The following is a 19786-nucleotide window of genomic DNA, read 5'->3' as shown; positions in this document are numbered from 1 at the left end:
GCTTGCTCTAACTTTACCTTTCTTTTTATTTCTTGTTACCCCGTGAGCTTACGGGCTGATGCTCCTGCTGTGCTAGCCCACCTCTTCCTCAATCTTTTGCTCAGGGCTTCCTTAGCCCACTTTCCACATCTTTACCTCTTTTAGGCTTGGTTGGCCAACATTCCTACTATACTAGCCTATTTCACTACTTCATTCCTCAAGCTTCCTCGGCCCATTTACTTCTTCTCTACCTCTTTTACTCCCATGGGCTTTTTGCTAGATTCTTTGGGCTTCCTTGAGTCGATTACCACATCTTTACCTCTTGTTACTATTCGGGCTTATTGGCCTTTAAGCCAACCTATTGAGTTTACTAATTCATTTCCTGGGCTTCCCTAGCCCATTTACTTCCTCTTTACCTCTTATTATTCTCATAGGCTTACTACTTCATTCATTAGGCTTCCTCAGCCCATTTACTTCTTCTTTACCTTTTTTTTTTTTTTTTTTTTTGTGGGCTTGTTAACCATCAATCCTGCCATTTTAGCCTACTAGGCTTATTTTCTTATTCTTGTATCATTTTCTCCTTCTCACCTTCTCTATTGTTGGGCTTCTTTGCTGTTGGGCCCTTTGTCAAAAATGGGCATCAACAACTCTCAAATACAATCACAAATTCACATATTCAATTTCAATTCACAATCACCCTTAACCAAAAAAACAAAAAACAAAAAACAAAAAACACCACAATCATAAACGATAGATTCACAAACGTTATAATTGTATAGAGTGGAGAGAGAAATATCATATCAAGATTCAAAACCAATGTTAGGTTTTGAAGTTGAAGGGAAAAAAATAATACTTGAAGCAGATTGGAGGTTGGAGGTTGTAGCGGCCGACATCGGAGGTTGGGTGGGCAGATTAAGTAGGGTAGCTGCGGTGACTGGAGTTGCATGAACTCTAGGTTAGTCTCTACCTTAGTAGGTTGATCGACTGGTCAGTGGGTGTGGGTCAATGGTAGTGAGGTAAGTCTTGCATGGGTGGACAACAGCTATGGTGGTAGTGGCTTGGATGGCAGAGGCGTGGTTGGCAGAGTCATTTACTCACATCACTCTCTTCTTTACTCTCTCTCTCTCTAAATCCTGTCTTTTTTTTTTTTTTTTTTGAATTAGTTAAGTTGTAATTGTGGGTTTGAATTGGGCTTTAAATTTTTTTGAGTTGGGCTAGCTAGGATGTCTAAGCTGTTAGGGGAGGAGGGGTTAAGGTTTTGGAAAAGAGGGACCCAATCCTAAAAAAGTCTAAAAATACCTAACAAATTTTTTATTTTAGGCCGGGGGGCCTGGCCCCCCCCTAGGTTCATCCCTATGTTTATCATCATAATTAGGTACTATAGGTTTAAATCATGTCTTATCTAAAGAATTCAGATGCTAAATAATAGTGAGGGTTAAATACTTTGTCTCTAAAAAAATACTACTTCTTATAAAATAAAAAATAAAAAAAATACTTGGACAATATAGACTATTGTAATCTATACTAGTATTTAAGGGGCTTCCCTTGTTTGAGATCCTAATTTTTTTTTTTGCTCAAAAGTGCTTCTATACCCCTATGTTTAAGTAGAGACAACACTAAAAGACAATATGGTAAAAATACAACTCTAACTTTCACTAAAATATTGTTTAAAAAATAGGGTCACTTTCCTCTTGATTTTCAAATTACTTTATCTACTTATAATCTCAAAATAAAAAATCATATATTTATTTATTTATTTATGTTGGTATTTGAATTGTTTTCTCTACACATCTGTTTGTATTGCCCTTTTTTTTTTTTTTTTTTTTTTTTTCATTTTAATGAATGTATTTTCATGATATCTCTGCCGTTCTAACTTCTATTTTGACCCATGAATATTCGTTGGAACGAGAATTTGATAATCTCTGCGATGGCGCTAGTTTCAACCCGTTCTGACAGCCGGATCAAAATTAGAGTTTTTAGGCCCATCCAAGATCGACTTCGGGTCAAACTTGGTCAAAGTTGTCAAAATTCTCTGAGGAGCTTAGGTTTGACATAAAACTAAGAAAAATGTTGTTTTGTGAGGGTTTTGACCTTGACCAAGGGCATTTTGGTCATTTTAGTTGAAAAAGTCACTTTGGGTACTCTGGTGCCCTAATGGGTTATGCCACATTATTCTGGATGTTTCTGCGGCCCCACGGAGAGAAAATGATATTTTTGAATTTTTCGAAGTTCGGCACGCAAATCGAAGGTAGACAAAATACGGTATCAACAATAAACCCATTTTTTTTCAAGAATACTGTATACTATAGTGCCCTATCTCAAGGTTGGTGTATGATATTATAAAAAACGACTATGTGTCGGGTGGTTTTTAATTTAACAAACAAATACAAAAGGGGTTAAATAATATTTTTTCAAACCTAAACCCATTAAATATTTTACATATCATATCCATATTTTTTTTAGGGACGTATCATATCCATATTGAACATAATTAAAATCTTATCAATTCTATCATCATCACATCCCATATATATTTTAAAAATCAAAACTATTCTCAAACCTGTGCTAATAATCTTATCATGGATCGATTTGAACAAATTGTCAAATTGAATCAAGATGTGGTATCATAAAATTGAATATCCAAAATACTATTATGCGCGCAGGAAATTAGGCTATTGGGCTTAACCTTACTTGGGCTCACAACTTATTTATAAGGTGGGATTAGGATTTCCTACTTTGGGTCGTTCTCGGCATAGCGACTCAAAGTAATATTTTCTCTCTCTTACTGAATAGCTGTTTTTCTCCCCTTTTTTCTGAACCCCCATTTCTTTCCTAACTTCTCCTATTTCTAGCTCTAAGTTAGTGGGGAGATCATGCTTACTACCATTGTTAGTGCAATTGAAGGTCCAATATTATCTGTTGTAAGTGGATGTTTAGGTGAGAGTGGAGTGTAGCGATTATGGCTTTGGAACTTGGTTCCAACTCAAGCAAATATGCCCGGTAGTGATGTTTCCAGGAAACTGCCGAGTATCCTATGGTATGTTTGGATTTTAGTATTTCTTTATTGTTCGGGCATTTTACGTCGAGCATTGGTTAGGTGACGAGATTTGGACTTGTAGTTTATGAGGGTAGAATAAAAAGGGATTGAAAAACTGGGCCGTGCTATTGGGCTTGAATCTAAGGCCCAATTGGATCTGGGCACCTCGGTGCCGTACAACTATTTAATAGAATTTAAGAATTACTAAGCATTTTTATAAAAAGAAAAAGAAATACACTTACCTTCTTTTATTATAAATTAGTGTGTAACTCCATGCATATGCACGAGTACATTTAAGAACAATCACAATTATATATATATATATATATATAAATTTAAAATCTAATTGGATCTAAATTCTTCGGTTTTTGCACCCAATAATTTACTTACTACAAAAATTAAAAAAAAAATTAGATGGGACATATGGCGCAAAATTGGACTCCAATTAAAATTCAATTTAGAATCTAATTGAATTTAGACTCTTTGATTTTTGCACCAAATAATTCACTTGACACACAAACATGTGGTAAAAAATTAGACTCTGATTTAGAATTTAATTGGATTTTCTCTCAGTTTTTGCTATTAATATATATTAGCATATAACTCATGCAAATGCATGGATGCATTTAAAATTAAACACAATTTTTATTATAGAAATATAAATAATTAACCAAATTATTAAAAAAAAAAAACATGTAACACAAGCATATGTATGGATACATTTAAAATTAAATACAATTTTTATCATAAAAATATAAATAATTAGTCAAATTATATTTTTAAAAAGTAAACGTAATTAGTCACATATTAAAATTTTTACCCAAATTTAATACTACTTATGATTTTTTTTTTTAATTTTTAATACGATAAAAATGTGTGGTGATCTCTGTTGTGTGATGATTTTTATTGAGTATATGTGATTTTTATTATTTTTTTAAAAATTTCATAGTTCATTAATATTAGATTCTTAGTATTTTGTTCTCAAAAAACTCACTTGGCACAAAGATTAAAAAATTTAAATGGACACATGGTACAAACTTAAGTGGATAATTGTTGTGTGTTCTCTACAAACATTTAGACACATGGCGCAAAATTGGATTTTAATTTCAAATTTTAATTAAACTTTCTCTGAGTCTTACCTTCTTTTTTTTTGGAAGGCTCTTTGAGTTTTACCTATTGATATACATCAATATGCATAGTATAATTCTTACACATATAATTTAAATATTATTGATAATCATTCTTATATATTTTTTTAACTCTTTAAAAATTCTTGTAAGAATATCGAGGTAGAAAATGTAAATTGTCAATTTTTTTTTTAAATTTTTGTTAAAATATTTTATGTTCATTAATTCTAAACTCATTACTTTTTGTAAATAATAATTCACTTTGATGGATATTTATAATGTAGTCTCACATTTGACTCAAAAATTAAGAAATAAAATTCTCTCTAAAAATAAATACTTTAAGACATATGATGCAAATTTGGACTTCAATTGTAGAATCTAATTAGATTTTCTCTTAGTTTTACCGATTAATATATATATACACACATACATAGCTTTTGCTTTTGCTAATAAAATATATATAATACAAGTATTTTAGTAATATGTATGTGCATTTTGTTTAATTAATTATTTTCATCTACTCAATTTGTGTGTTTAGTTTATTTATTTATTTAGAGATGTGTGTTTAGAATTTAGATAAACTTTAAATCTAGTTTATTTTTATAAAAAAATTGAATGTATAATTTTTAAAACTTTTGTAATTACAACTGTAATTTTTTATTTATATTTTCAAAATAAAAATAAACACAAAAATTGAGATAAACACATAAATTTCTAGCTTATTTTCTAAATAAGATCATCGCTATCATTATTATTTCTCTATTTAACCTCTCTTAAATTGACAACATTTCTATCTCATAATAGATAATATCGTTGTAATGTTTTTTCAATTAAAAAAAAAAGTAATGATTTGATTTTTTAATGATTAAATTATAATATATAAACAAAAGTAAATAACAAAACTAGATTTGAATCATTCTAAAACCTCACTTAGAAATTTTTTTTTTTTTTTTGAATAGAAAAAAAGAATTTTCATGTATTTGAAAATAACAAAAAGTATTTTTAGTAGAAAGTAAAACTTTATCCAAGGTGAGTTTAAATGCAAAGTTTGACCGAGCAAAAGAATATTCGAACCATAAAAAGCATAAAAAAGAGCTGTCCCGAAGTAAGAAGTGCCTTAAACGTTGCAGCTGGCGTCACCTAGCACGCCAGCCTTGACACCGACACCAATAACCTCAAAATCCGCTCAAACCCACCGTATAAAAACCCCACAAAATTTTATAAAATAATAATACCCACAATAACCCCAACACGTTTTTTTTTTTTCCTCTATAAAACCACAATTCCACGCGTATGTTTATCTTCTTTGCTTTCACTTTTCAACCACTAGTATTCTCCGCCTCCATTGTTATCGTTTTTATCTCTATCTTCAAAAACCCAAAAGCCCTATCAGTTCTAAGCTTTTCAATTTGAAATCTAGGGTATTCGATTCCGATTTTCTCAATGAATTTAGTTTTTCTATGACACACACCATCCTCATGCGTCGAATTCGATTGCTTCATTCGTTTTCCGTTGTATTTCTCTACTGGTTCTACGTGTTTTCATGAACTAGATCTAAATCCCTAAATCTTTGATTTTGATTTTATTTCTCTTTAAGCCTGATCTTTGTTTTTAATTTTGTAGTCTAACTCTTTAGAAACCCTAATTTTCATAGATTTTGACAAATTCGTTCGGAAGAAAAAAAGAATTTGTAATTAATGGCTTCGATTCAACGACCTGCGAGTTCGGGATCCTGGATCTGGATCTGGATCTGGATCGGATGTGGCGATTGACGAGAGGAAGAGGAAGAGGATGTTGTCGAATCGCGAATCGGCGAGGCGATCTCGGATGAGGAAGCAGAAGCAGCTGGAGGATCTGACGGACGAGGTGACTCGGTTGCAGCTCTCGAATCGCGATCTGATGCAGAAGATCAACGCCAAGGAGCAGAACTACGGGGCGATCGAATCCGCCAACAACGTTCTCAGAGCTCAGCATGCGGAACTCACAGATCGCTTGCGATCCTTGAACTCGGTGCTTCAGATGATGGAAGAAATGAGTGGATTCTCCGTGGATATTCCGGAGATTCCTGATTCTATGATGAACCCATGGCAGCTCAACCGTCCGATCCAGCCGATCATGGCTGATATGTTCATGCCTTGATCAATCCATCGGTCTCTGATCTTTCATTGTTAGTAGAAGTCGGTTTTGTGGTGATGAGTCATTGTAATGGTGTTTAATAATTTGGGGTTGTGCTATGTAGAAAAGGCTTGATATGTTAAAATTGTTATGGAAGGTCGTTTGGATTTCTCATTGGGTTTGTATTTTGTAGATGATGTAGTAGTAGTAGTAGTAGTAGTAGTAGTTTGTTTTATCATTTTAATGAATGTGTTTTTATGTTTTATGTACTCCAGTTATTATTATGGATTGTTGGGTTGTGGATGCGTTTTGGATTTCAATCTCTAAAAGCTTTGTATGTTGTTGTTTCAATTTGGTTCGCTTAGCATTTTATTCCTAATGTTTTTTTTTTTATTGTTTTGGAATCTAGGAATGCCCTAAACTGGATTAGGAAGAAAGGGATGAACAAGATCAATGTCATATAAGCTCTTGTAAATCCAATTAGTGATCACAGTGATGGTTATCATGTTCCTGGATTTTCTCTCTTTACTATGTTTTAGGAAACACGTACACTTTTTATTTGGGGTTCTGGTTCTGTGCTTCTTCTTCTTAGATTATGTTCGAATCCGTGCTTCTTAGATTGCAATGCAATTCCTATTCAGTTGGTTGGAGCTTGTAATAATAATACTTTAGTTGATGGGTTTGTTTCTGTTTAACAAAATATGCTCTTCATTCTGAGATTCCCATTTTTGGGGTTGGATGACATTGTCAGGTTTTCTTGTTTCATTAGAGCTATTTTCACTAATTTTGATATACAAGACCCTCAAATTTGGAACCCTCCTCGTAGATCTTGAAATTCTCAAGTAAATGTTTGATGAATGTAATAAATATTTAAGCTTGGAATTTGATAAGGAAATATGGTTTATTGACTTAGTTTCATTCGTCAGTCTTCCTGCTTGATAGGATTCCCCACCTAAAAGTTTTTGACTGCGTTTCAAGTGGATTCAATGTGAGAAAAATGAGACACGGAAAGAATCTTTCTTCCAGGTGTTTATCCGAGAAAATGCGATTATCAAACGCAAGCAAGAAAATTTGGAAAATTCAGCTATTTCGTGATAAGCAATTGCGTAAGCAACCTTCACTTCTAGCTGTAATGTTTCTAGTCTAGTCTATAAAACATATTAACGTCATGATCTCCACCGAAGCCAATTGGAAAATGGCTCATCATCATAATTGAATATTCTCCACAAATCAAATTAAAATATGAATTTCATAGGCAGCCATTGTCGGAGGTGGGAGTGGAATGGATATACCTAACACCTTTCGCATCTTTTCTTAAACATAGAACCATGGTCCGTGACCTATGCCACAGTCTCAACATATTTTGGCAACTTTTAAACATAATTCTGTTGAAGTGTCAAAGTAAACCTTTACTGATGGGTGTGCAATTTGGCGCAAATTCTAGTGGCAACATCTTTTTTCTATGTGCGTGTGCAATTTGGCGCTTTTTTTATAATCCATCTTTTTTTTTTTTTTTTTTTTTTTTTTTTTTTTTTTTTTGTGTGTGTGTGTGTGTGGGGGGGGGGGGGGGGGGGCTGAATAGGCTCTTACAATCTCCTCATACCATACCCCAATCTCCTCCACTCATTTATGAATGAAAATCCTCCGTCCTATATTAAGGATCCGTTTGAATACAACTTATTTTTATTGAAACTAAAAACTGAAAACACGGTAGCAAAATAATTTTTAAATGTGTGAATAGTACCGTGAGACCCATTTTTAATATATATATATATATATATATTTTTTTTTTTCTGATGAACAGTGCACAAACAGTAGTGAACAATGCACAAACAGTACATGAACAGTGCCACTGATGCGCATTGTTGGATCTAGAATGGTCAACAACTGCGGCTGGGAAAAAAGAAAAAAGAGGAAAACGCAAAATAAGAAAACGTAGACGCGCAAACGTGGATCCAAACACACAATAAGAGTTCAATTTTATACTTCAATTATTATAATTTCTCTTTTTCTTTTCTTATAAGATAATTAAAATTTAAAAAAAAAAAATCAAACACACACGAAACTATAACTTATGGAATATAAATTAGAGCACAAAAAATTTGGACATGATTTTTAATCATAACTTTTAATTCTAATTGAAAATTTCAGATATATGATTTATGCTTTAAAAAAAAAAAAAATTGAAACCACACATGTCTATATATTTAGAAATTATACTTCATATTTGTTAGGATATGTGCCCTTTAAATCCTATTGTATAATGTTATGTATGTTATTATGTTGTGATTAATAAAGTTGTTTTATTATTATCTAAAATAATGGTAACATCAATATTTGGACATTATCATATAGTCCATAAGATGTATAGTATGTGATTTAGTCACAGAAGATATAAATCACAAATTCTTTGTAAATTCAGAATTTTAGTTCATAGTCGGGGATGAAATTGGGCATTTCATTTGCGAAAACTATAACATATCAACTAAGATAATTTGTCTTAATCATGAAAGTGGAGATTTCTAGTTGATATGTTTTAAGTGTTAAGACATATTGAACTGGACCGTTGTGAGATTTATTATTCTACTAATGATTGTCAAATGAATAATAAATCTCACAACTTATATTTACATGAACTCTCAATCCTGAGAGAATAATGAACCAGATCATGAAGTGTAGGCTGCTTTGATATATCAGGAGTGAGATTTAAAGTCACGATCAAAACCTCAGTATGTTTGGTAGTCACATTTAATATTGAAGGAACATATATTTTTAAGATGAAATTCATAATCTCTTAATGGAGATATAAAATATTTCCTTGAGATAAGTTTAATGGGTTTGGTTATTTAGAGTGTTAGGTCTAACCACTTAGTAAGAAGTTACTAAAATATATATTTATGAAATTGGATTTCATAAATATATGATGAATAACTTAAAAGATTAAATCGGGTACTCAAGGATTAAGATGTAGTAATCTTTAAAATGACAATCAACATTCATGACTTTGTATTACTACGAATATTTTAATGAAGGGATTGAATGTATAATAAAGTCTTGGGATATAATTTATTAATAAGGCGTAGAGTGCAATTATATTTATATAGTGGTATTAAATATAATTAATGGTAATTTTGGGCTTGTTGAGAGTTGATAAAAAGGCCTAAAACCCATTGGAGTCAGTGTCTTATTTGTCCATTTTGGTTCCACTCCAAGCTACATATTAAAACCCAATTGGAATGACCTAAAAGGTTAGCCAAATTAGATAATCAGTTATATATAATGAGAGAAATATACAGAATTTTGTAATGCATAATAATATATGAAATTGTGTGTATGTGAGTGTAAGCCACTCTCTTATTCTCCCTTGAACACATACGTATAAACTGATTGAGAGACCACACTTCTTGGGTACAAGTGGAATTGGAGTGAAGATTAAAAGTGTTCCTAAGTACTTCTAATCTTTGGTTTTGAATTTCACTGCACCAAGATACGTTCTCTTGTTCTTAAATTCTGAAATTTACGTAGTATATGTTATCAATTGCGAATGAAGTAAATCCATTAATTTTCCACTGTGTATGTTTTGTATGAGATACAAAACTGTATTTTCATGTATTTTTTCAATAATTGGTATCGGAGTGGTCTTCTATTTCAAATTTGTATAACATGTTTTGTGAGTTTTGGAATCAAAGACAGTAATTTCATAATGTTAGAAGATTCTACAATCAATTTTCTGCATGATTATTGAAATTATTGTCTGATAAAATTTGATATTGATGTTATGATGTTGTTTAAGTTTGATATTAAGTATGTTAGATTGAACTTTAAGACTATAGCATCAATGAAATTCAGTTTCAATCTCAATCTCATTCTAATGTGATCAAGAAACTATGTTTTGTTCATGTGAAACGTCAAAAACGATTACCAAAAAAATTTGAAAAATTTTCAGTTTCATGAGTTTTGACTGATCGAGAATTCCCTTCGATCAATCGAATGTTCCTTTTGATCGATCGAACAGGAATCGAGAATCGATCGAGTCAACCCGAGACTTTGTGATAATTTTCTTCAATTTTTCTACCGATTGAAAATTCCTTTCGATTGATCAAATTTGCCTTTCGATCGATCGAATAGGAATTGAGAGTCGATTGAGTCATCCAAAAACTTCGAAATGAATTTGTTGAACATTTTGATCGATCGGGAAATACCTTCGATCGATCGAATGAACTATTTTTTGAAATTTCACTAAGTGTTAAAACATAGATGAAGTGCAAGGCTATGTGTGATAAGATTACACATGATTTCTAATTAAAAAACTTTCTTTTAAAATATCTAGTGGGAGAGAGATACAAGGGTTAGATCTCATGACCTCCATTATCGGTTCATAGTAGTGTGGGTAAGTACCTCGTCTTGCGTATATGCCTCGCGATCCCAAAGGAGGGTGTTTACTTCATAGTACTACAAGATCGAACTTACATGTTTAAAGTAATGTAAACAAGCATCTCGTCTTGGCGTATATGCCTCATGATCCCAAAGGAGGGTGTTTTGTTAAATGGTACTACAAGTTTAAACACAATAAGGTAGATGAAATGTGACTACACATGATTTTAGATAATGGTGTACACTAAACTAAGTGTAATGTTAACCTCCCAAAGGAGCTATGTCATTATTTACTTAGAGGCTAAAGTTAGTACGGCATATTATTAGTGTTTGATAAGAGTTATCATGATAGCACTAATAATGAGAATAGTTCTCAGTCAATCATGATATTTATAATATACTTACTACCAAGGAATTATAGACATGGATTGGGTTGTCGTTGCATATTTTATGTTATGGTTTTATTAAGGTTCCATACTATATGTTTATATGCTAAATTGATAATGTCCGGTTTACTTATTGTTGATGCCCACTTTGGCAAGGAGGCCCAATAACAGGAAGAAGCCTAACAATATGGGAGGAAAAGAGTTAGTAAATTGAGAAGAAAACCTTTAAGCCCAAATGACAGGAATAATAAACCATAGGCCTAAAAATAGCAAAAGGACCTCAAAGAAAGCAGATGAGCCCTCAGGTCATGGCAAACGCATGAACAGTAGACAAGCCATGGACACACATGAAAGTGGAACACGCACAAGGTTTAGGCACCACCAACTTACACCCAGCCAATATAGGAGTGGTGGGCCATGGGTTAGAGGTAAGATAGGGTATGGTCTGGTGGTGGGGAGAAGGGGAGAGCCTATTCTGGGATTCCCACTCAAACTCTTTTGGGGAAAATGTCCTGCTGAGATGACATGCCACCCAAAAAAGGGAAAAATGAGTTGGAATAACTAGGTACATGCCATAAGGGATAGTGAGAGAGAATACCCATTCTTATTCGGATAGGAATGCCATGGTGAACAAGAAAACAAATAAGACTCTTTGTCTGGGAATGGGATATGGCATGGCCAGCACAGGTAAGTGGTGATGGCTGAGCAGTTGACAGACCAGTGGGCGGTCTGGAAAGGACACCCACACCAAGACAAAAGCGGTTAAGGGGTAATATAGTAAAAATTCGACACAGCAGGCAGTATAAAAGGTACCTCAGCCGTGCACAGGGGGATAGAAGGAGGGAACAAGAGAGTGAAAGATAAAGCAGAAAACTTAGAAAGGAAAAAAGGAATTAGAAAGAAAAGAAAAACAGAGAGTAAGCAAGAGTGTGACAGTGGGCATGCACCAATAGGCTATTCTCTTCTCTCCCTCTAAAAGCCTACCTTCTAGTAAGGATTGAGGAATCTAAGGATAAGCCATTTAGGCTCATTCTCTCAAAGTGGGTAATTTCCGTGGTAGGATTTTCCTGTGAGATTGCCCACATTGAAGAGTGGTTCCCTTCCTGGACTTAACTCCGTAGAGAAATCAAGCATGGCAAATTGACCATTTTTACTTTGTTTTATTGATTAAGCATTAATGTGATTTCCTTTCTTTATTGTTATCATTTTATTTATGTTGCATTTATATTATTGCATTGCTTCTTCCTTTATTAAGATCATCATTTAGTATTATTTTTTGTGTTCAGACTGACAGTGAGCATATTCTTTTTATTGCTCATATTACACCTACTTGCCATGACTCTTTTGTAATAGTTTCCTCTGCTATGGGCATGTGACCAAGGTTTTAGCGAAGAGGCTTTAGTTTGTGCACAAGTTGGCTTGGGGTGTGTCGCAGTCAAGCCAGTCCTGACTCTCCTACCCTGAACCATTGGTCCATAGTGTGGCAGAAGGTAGTCTAGCCTGCAGTTGCAAAAAAGGCCCACCACACTTATTATATTCATGTTTGTTATTTTCAGATTTAAATCATGGCATCTTTTAGCCCACTTGTTTCTATTCTTAATCAAAACAAACTGATTGGATCCAACTATGTTGACTGGAAAAGAAACTTGGACATTGTTCTCATTGCTGAAGAGCACAAATTCGTGCTTTATGAACCTTATCCTAACTTCCCATCATTAGATGCTCTTCTTGAGGAAAAACAACGATATAATCGTTGGCAGAAATCTAATGAGATGGCCAAGTGCTATATCCTAGCATCTATCTCAAATGTTTTACAGTATCAAATGCAGGATGTAGAACTAGCTTCAGACATAATGCTAAGTCTAAAGGAGATGTTTGATGAGCAAGACTGTTCTACAAGGCAAGAAATTATGAGGCAGATTTATAATACCAAAATGGCTGAAGGTACTTCAGTAAGGGAGCATTGTCTTAGTATGACCTCTCATCTAAATACATTGGAGGTTTTAGGTGCCGACATTGATGGAGAATCCCAAGCAGATATGATACTCCAATCACTGCCAGAATCATTCAAGGAATTCAGACTTAATTATAACACGAACAAAAAGATTTATACATTGTCTGAATTAATGAATGAGTTGGTGGCAGCAAAAGGCATTCTTGGTACAGCCAGTGTTAATGCTAATATGGTTGAAGTTTCTTCTTCTCAACCTAAGTCGAAAGGCAAGGGTAAAAAGAAGAAGAAGAAGAAGGACTTCACCAAGCAAGATGGTAAACAAATTGCCTTAGGAGTTGCCAACAAGGGAAAGAAAAAGGACTATGCCAAAGGAAAGTGTTTCTATTGTAGCGAGAAAGGTCATTGGAAGAGGAATTGTCCAAAATTCAGAGTTGCCAAGAATAAGGGCATGAAAAGTTCATTCCTTCTTGAAATATGTTTAGTACAAAATCCCACGGATTCCTGGTGTGTGGATTTAGGTTGTACTAATCACATCTACAATTCTTTGCAAGGGTTCTAAGAGACCAGAAAGCTGAATGAGGGGGAAATGTTTATTACTTTGGCTGATGGGAGCAGAATTCCAGTTGTAGCTGTTGGAGTGTTTAATTTATGTTTTGGTTTTAGAGTTTTAATATTGGAAGACTGTTTATATGTACCTAATGTTCGTAGAAATTTAATTTCTGCAATTTATTTAGGTAAACATGGATATTGTGTTATTTTGAAACACAATGTTGTAATAAAGAAGGATAAAATGTTTATTTGTTCTGGTAATGTTGTTGATGGTCTTTATATTATAACTCTTGATAAGCATAAATTATACAATTATGAATTAGATAATAATTCACATGTGAAATCATTAAAGAGAAAGTTTTCTTTTACTAGTGATGCATATCTTTGGCATTTACGTTTAGGTCATATTAATTCAAACTAGATCCAAAGACTGGTTAAAGATGGGCTTTTAGAACCATTAGATTTTAATGAATTTCCAGTTTGCGAATCCTGCTTGGAAGGTAAAATGACTAAAAGGCCTTTTAATGCAAAAGGAAATAGAGCCAAAGATTTCCTAGAACTAGTATATTCAAATGTATGTGGTCCAATGTCTATCCAAGCAAGAGGTGGCTATGAGTATTTCATTACTTTTATTGGTGATTACTCTAGATTTGGTTATGTGTACCTAATGAAACGGAAGTCCGAAGCCTTTGAAAAGTTCAAAGAGTTTAGGATTGAAGTTGAGAATCAATTAGGTAAACGCATAAAGGTCATTCGATCTGATTGTGGTGGCGAATACCTTCTTGGGGATTTCAAGGATTACTTAACTCAAAATGGGATTGTATCCCAATTGACTGCACCTGGAACTCCTCAACAAAATGGTGTAGTAGAGAGAAGGAAAAAGACTCTTTTAGAAATTGTTAGGTCCATGATGAGTTATTCAACTTTACCAATTTCCTTTTGGGGATATGCATTAAAAACTGCAATGCATATTTTAAATTTAGTTCCATCAAAATCAGTTCCTAACACACCTAAGGAATTGTGGAGTGGGCGCAAGCCTAGTATGAAATACCTCCACATTTGGGGATGTCTAACACTTGTGTTGAAAGGGAAGTTTGATAAGTTGGAAGCAAAAACAGAAGTATGCATGTTTTTAGGGTATTCAAAGGAAACTAATGGTTATTTATTCTATAATCATAAAGATAACAAAGTGTTTGTTAGCACCAATGCCAAATTTTTGGAAGATGATTATGTGAATAATTTTAATCCTAGAAGTAAAGTTGTATTGACTGAATAGATGAACCAGTAATTAAACAACCAATGGATGAAACTAGGGATGATGTGGCTGTATTAGATATACCACAAGATTCTACTCATGAGATGATTAGTACACAAGAGCCTCGTTGTAGTGGGAGGATTATAAGGCCACCTGTAAGATTTATAGGTCTGGGAGAAACTTATGAATCTATCTTAGAAGAGGCTGAATTTGATCCTTACACTTATGAAGAGGCAATGAAAAATATAGATGTACATCATTGGATCAAAACTATGAAATCTGAATTGGATTCAATGTATTCCAATCAAGTTTGGGATCTAGTAAAGGTGCCTAACGGCATTAAACGTGTTGGTTGCAAATGGGTTTACAAGAGGAAGAGAGGGATAGATGGAAATGTTGAAACCTTTAGGGCAAAACTAGTGGCGAAAGGGTATACACAAAAAGAAGGTATTGATTATAAAGAAACGTTTTTGCCAGTAGCTATGCTTAAATCTATCAGAATTCTCTTATCCATTGCTACTTATTATGATTATGAGATTTGGCAAATGGATGTCAAGACTGCAATTCTTAATGGCAATCTTGAAGAAGAAATCTATATGATGAAACCAGAAAGTTTCATAGCAAAGAACCAAGAGCATATGGTATGCAAATTGAAAAGGTCCATTTATGGACTTAAGCAAGCATCTAAATCATGGAACATCAGATTTGATCAAGCAATCAAGTCATTTAGTTTTGAACAAAATCTTGATGAACCATGTGTGTATAAAAGACATTAAGATAAAGTAATAATGTTCCTAGTGTTTTATGTTGATAATATTCTACTCTTTGAAAATGATGTAGGGGTAATGTTATTAGTAAAGATTTGGTAGTCAAGCCAATTTGATATGAAGGACCTAGGCGAAGCTAACTTTATTCTAGGGATCAAGTTTTGGCGAGATCGAAAGAATAGAATGATAGGCTTGTCACAAGTTGGATATATAGATAAGGTTTTAGAACAGTTTAGCATGCAAAATTCCAAAAGAGGATTACTCCCTTTCAGACATGGACTTCTTTTATCTGATAATCAAAGGCCTAAGACTCTTGAGAAAGAAAATATGATGAGACAAATTCCCTATGCTTCTGTAGTGGGAAGTCTCATGTATGCCATGCTTTGTACTAGACTAGATATCTGTTATTCAATTGGCATAGTTAGCCGATATCAATCAAATCCAGGACCTAAACATTGGGAGGCTGTAAAGCATATTCTCAAGTATCTAAGGAGAATGAGAGATTATATGTTTGTATATCGGTGTGGGGATTTGATACCTATTGGTTATACAGATTTTGATACCAGTCAGATCTTGATTTCAGAAAGTCCACTTCAGGTTGTGTGTTCACCTTAGGAGTGTTGGAAAATTTGGTTTTGCATCTTATACAAAGCACACAGCGGAAGCAACAAACACATATCTACTTTATTTATGAGAGATAACATGTACTCTTGAATTCTAGAACAAAGAATAGAAAGCATACCTTGATACAGTGAAATTCAAAATCAAGACTTGAGAATACTTCTAATCATCATCTCAATTCCACATGGTGCCCAAGAATTGTGGTCTGTCAATCAGTTTACACGTATGTGTTCAAGAGAGAATAAGAGAGTGGTTTACACTCACATACACACCATTTCCATGATCTACCTTCTAAAAATTCTGCATGTTTCTCTCTTTATACATAACTGTTTATCTAATTGGGCTAGCCTTTTGGGCCTGCCTAATTGGGCTTTAGTTTGTGGCTTGAGATGTGACTAAAGAGAATAAATAAGACTCTAGTTCCAATGAGCCTCGGGCTTTTCTGTCAACTTTTGACAAGTCCAAAGTTACCATTAATTATATTTAATACCACTATATAAATATAATTGCACTCTAGGTCTTATTAATAAATCATATCCCAAGACTCTAATGATATCATTTGACCTCTCCATGAAATATCCATAGTGAACAAAGTCATAATGAACTATCACTTTGTAAACAACTATTTTATCCTTAAGTACCCGGTTTAATCTTTTAGTTATTCACATTTATTGAAATCTGATTTCAATAAATATAAGCTTAAGTAACTCTTTACTAAAGTGGGCGCTTTGAATAACCAGTTCCCACTAAACTTATCTTAAGGGGATATTTCGTGTCTCTATAAAAGAGATTATGGATTCCATCTTGAGAATATGTGTTTTCTCAACACTACGTATGGTTACCCAACATATTAAGATTTTGACCGTGAATATTAGATCTCACTCTTGATATATCAAAGTAACCTAAATTTCATGATTGGGTTCACTATCCTCTTAGGATTGAGAGTCTATGAAATTAGAAGTCGTGAGATTAATTATTCAGGGGACAGTTGTTGATTGAATAATTAATCTCACAGCGGTCCAGTTCAATATGTCTTAACACTTAAGACACATCAACACATCAACTAGAAGTCTCCACTTCCATGATCAAGATAAACCATCTTAGTTGATGTGTTATAGTCTTCACAGATGAAACGCCCAATTTCATCAATGACTACGAACTATATTTTGAGTTTACAAGGAACTTTTAATTTATACCTTCTATGACTAAATCACATACAATGCATCTCAAAGACTATGATAATGTCCCATTAGTTCATTTATAAATAATCTCATATAATTAAACAATTTAATTATTTATGACATGCCAATAAATTGGATTTTATGGCATAAACCCCAACAGGAAGGTGGAGCCAAAAGTTGGAGTGTTAAGCAATCTTGTATTGCCGACTCCACTATGAAAGTTGAATATGTTGCTGCTTGTGAAGCGACAAAGGAAGTTATTTGGCTTAAGAAATTCCTTTTTGATCTTGGTGTTGTGAGAATGGAGCAAGTTCCTATCACATTGTTATGCGACAATAGAGGAGCGGTTGCACAATCCAAGGATCCAAGAAATCACAAGAAAGGAAAGCATATTGAAAGAAAGTACCACATCATTCAAGACATTATTGCTCGAAGAGATGTAATAGTAGCAAAGATTGATAGTGCAAATAATCTAGCAGATCCCTTTACCAAAACCTTGCCCCAAAGGACTTTTAAGTCACATTTAGAGGGAATGGGAGTTAGATTAGTGCACAATAGTCTTTAGGGCAAGTGGGAGATTGTTAGGATATGTGCCCTTTAAATCCTATTGTATGATGTTATGTATGACATTATGTATGTTATTATGTTGTGATTAATAAAGTTGTTTTATTATTATCTAAAATAATGGTAACATGAATATTTAGACATTATCATATAGTCCATGAGATGCATAGTATGTGATTTAGTCACAGAAGATATAAATCATAAGTTCTTTGTAAACCCAGAATTTTAGTTCATAGTCGGTGATGAAATTGGGCATTTCATATGCGAAGACTATATAACATATCAATTAAGATGATTTGTTTTAATCATGGAAGTGAAGACTTTTAGTTGATATGCTGATATGTTTTAAGTGTTAAAACATATTGAACTGGACCCCTGTAAGATTTATTATTTTACTAACGACTGTCAAATGAATAATAAATCTCACGACTTCTATTTACATAAACTCTCAATCTTGAGAGAATAATGAACCTAATCATGAACTGTAAGTTGCTTTAATATATCAGAAGTGAGATCTAAAGTCACGATCAAAACCTTAGTATGTTGGGCAGCCACATTTAATGTTGAAGGAACTTATATTCTCAAGATGAAATTCATAATCTCTTAACAGAGATATAAAATATTCCATTGAGATAAATTTAATGGGTTTGGTTATTCAGAGTGTTAGGTCTAACCACTTTAGTAAGAAGTTACTAAAGTATATATTTATGAAATTGGATTTCATAAATATATGATGAATAACTTAAAGAATTAAACTGAGTACTCAAGAATTAAGATGTAGTAATCTTCAAAGTGGCAATCAATATTCATCACTTTGCATTACTATAAATATTTTAATGAAGGGGTTGAATGTATAATAAAATCTTGGGATATAATTTATTAATAAGGCCTAAAGTGTAATTATATTTATATAGTTGTATTAAATATAATTAATGATAATTTTGGACTTGTCAAGAGTTGATAGAAAGGCCCAAAACGCATTGGAGCTAATGTCCTATTTGTCCCTTTTGGTCCCACTCCATGCCACATACTAAAACCCAATTGGAATGACTCAAAAAGTTAACCCAATTAAATAATCAATTATATATAAGGAGAGAAATATACATAATTTTGTAATGCATAATAATATATTAAATGGTGTGTATGTGAGTGTAAGCCACTCTCTTATTCTCCCTTAAACACATACGTATAAACTGATTGAGAAACTACACTTTTTGGGTATAAGTGGAATTGGAGTGAAGATTAAAAGTTTTCCCAAGTACTTCTAATCTTATGTTTTGAATTTCATTGCACCAAGGTACGCTCTCTTGTTCTTAAATTCTGAAATTTACATAGTACATGTTATCAATTGTAAATGAAATAGGTCCGTTAATTTTCTGTTGCATATGTTTTGTATGAGATACAAAATTGTATTTTCATATGTTTTTTCAACAATATTAGCTCCTACCTTGTCATATTCTTCTCCATGACTATATTTATTTACATGGTTTTCTGCCTCTTACTATCCAAAGTTGTCAAAATCAGGATCCTACGTAAGATCGTTGAAGGTAGGTGAGATCGTAAATCGTAGGATCGAATCGTGAATCGTGAATTGTAAGATTTGCATGATATGATGTAATTTGCATGTCATACATCGCTAAGTCTATACTAATAAAATAAATATATTTAAGCTTTGACCCAATATATCTAAAAAGTTTAATAAATGTTTAATTAGCAACCAAATACCAAAATATTTATCAAAACATATGGAAAACATTTTCCAAGTTCTAAGTTCCAAGTTTGAAATCCAAAATAAGTTAGCAAATGGAAATTAGCTAACTACAATATGAAATCCAAAAGTAAGATGAATATTAAGGTGAAGTGAATATTTAATTATT

The 19786-nt window shown here is 33.1% G+C and overlaps 1 pseudogene; it reads left to right on the top strand.

Annotated features, from left to right (window-relative positions):
• The first annotated feature begins 5424 nt into the window (after window positions 1-5424).
• LOC115969813 lies at window positions 5425-6578 on the top strand (annotated as a pseudogene).
• Window positions 6579-19786: the final 13208 nt, after the last annotated feature.

Source organism: Quercus lobata, chromosome 12 (assembly GCF_001633185.2).
Source record: "Quercus lobata isolate SW786 chromosome 12, ValleyOak3.0 Primary Assembly, whole genome shotgun sequence".
NCBI lineage: Eukaryota > Viridiplantae > Streptophyta > Magnoliopsida > Fagales > Fagaceae > Quercus > Quercus lobata.
Note: the sequence above shows the minus strand (reverse complement) of the source record. Positions and strands in the feature narration are given on the sequence as shown.